Genomic DNA, 1,806 nt, shown 5'->3' on the forward strand with positions numbered 1-1,806 from the left:
TGCTTTCAAATTCGAAGATTTTCACTCTTCATGAACTCACACTAGAGGAAAGGACGAGCAATCGATTCCTCGGCTAAAAAGAGAACAAACCTAGAGTGAATTCCCTACAACGAGAAGGCGGCAGCACAGTACAGAAACCTGAGAGCGGCCGCCGAGAACGGAACGTTTTTCTGCCAAATTTCAACGCGTCCCCTGAGAACATGTGTGCACACTACATCCTACTACGTCCTAATGGTAACGGCAAAGCGTGCACGGTTCTTGCTCACTCTACTTTCTTTAGGCCTAGTCTACAATATATGTTGTAACAGAGAGGAAGCTGAGAGCGGCCAACACGGCGTTTTCGGCGACATCGATTTTTCGCACTGGGAATGGGCGCTATCTGCATCCATTTTGAGAGGGGAACTACGATTTGAGAGGGGAACTACATACACTTTTAGGTCTCGACGGTAAAACCTGCATCTGGTGGCTGTCCGTGCTACATCCACTTTCAGGCGGTTTATGTCCGTGCTACAACCATAATAGCGTACTTGACAAGCACGGTCTCGCGCATTGTTATGCATTTGTAACATGAATTAGCATGTTAACATGCACAAAAAAAATAAGAATTGAGATTGTATATGATTAATATCATGAAGATTATATACGATTTATATCGATATATAAATATATGATAATAAGATAATATTTTGTGTGTACCCAAAATTATTTTTCCAAAATATTTCAGCGTTACGTAAGTATTTATTTATACTCCGGCAGGCGTTTTTTAGCGCAGTTGTGTCCGTGTGCATGTGTTGCATTGAAAGTGTGCGTGACGTACGTGTGCATATACGCACTCACTCACACACACACACACACACGTCATACGCAACAGATAGAACATCAGGGTATATGCTTAAACATTTTCAATTGCCGCACGATTCTATGTAAGAATGTAGTCGGCACAAACGCAGAGAAACTGCTCCCGTCTATCCGTCTGAAGTCCCACCCTCCGCTCGGCTAGTTTTGACGATCCAAGCGAAAGAGAGAGAGAGAGAGGGAATGTGTTCGCTCCATCTCGCTCTGATTCGCAACGTTGCCGAGATTGTGCTCCCGTTTTGAGAGGACTTTAATTTGGTGTCAGAGCCAGGCCTGTATCTCTAACCGTTTAGGAGATATCGAAAATTAAAGTTTTCCAACATTTCTCCGTTGATGTCCAGCCTTCCTCCGTTGATATCTCCGCTTCTACTGGGAGTAGAGAGTCGCCATTGTAGTCGAAAATGTAGGGTTTTGAAAGGACTTCACTTTGGTACCAGAGCCAGGCCTGTATCTCTAACCGTTTAGGAGATATAGAAGATTAAAGTTTTCCAACCTTTCTCCGTTGATATCTCCGCTTCTACTGGGAGCAGAGAGTCGCCATTGTAGTCGAAAATGTAGGGTTTTGAGAGGACTTCATTTTGGTACCAGAGCCAGGCCTGTATCTCTAACCGTTTAGGAGATATCGAAGATTAAAATTTTCCAACCTTTCTCCGTTGATATCTCCGCTTCTGCTGGGAGTAGAGAGTCGCCATTTACGGCAAAATGTAGGGTTTTGAGAGGACTTTAATTTGGTACCTGAGCCAGGCCTGTATCTCTAACCGTTTAGGAGATATCGAAGTTTAAAGTTTTCCAGCATTTCTCCGTCGATATCCTGCCTTCCTCCGTCGATATCACCGCTTCTACTGGGAGTAGAGAGTTTGCCATGTAGTCGAAAATGTAGGGTTTTGAAAGGACTTTAATTTGGTACCAGAGCCAGGCCTGTATCTCTAACCGTTTAGGAGATATCGAAGA

This window comes from Harpegnathos saltator, unplaced genomic scaffold, assembly GCF_003227715.2.
Source record: "Harpegnathos saltator strain DR-91 unplaced genomic scaffold, Hsal_v8.6 scaffold280, whole genome shotgun sequence".
NCBI lineage: Eukaryota > Metazoa > Arthropoda > Insecta > Hymenoptera > Formicidae > Harpegnathos > Harpegnathos saltator.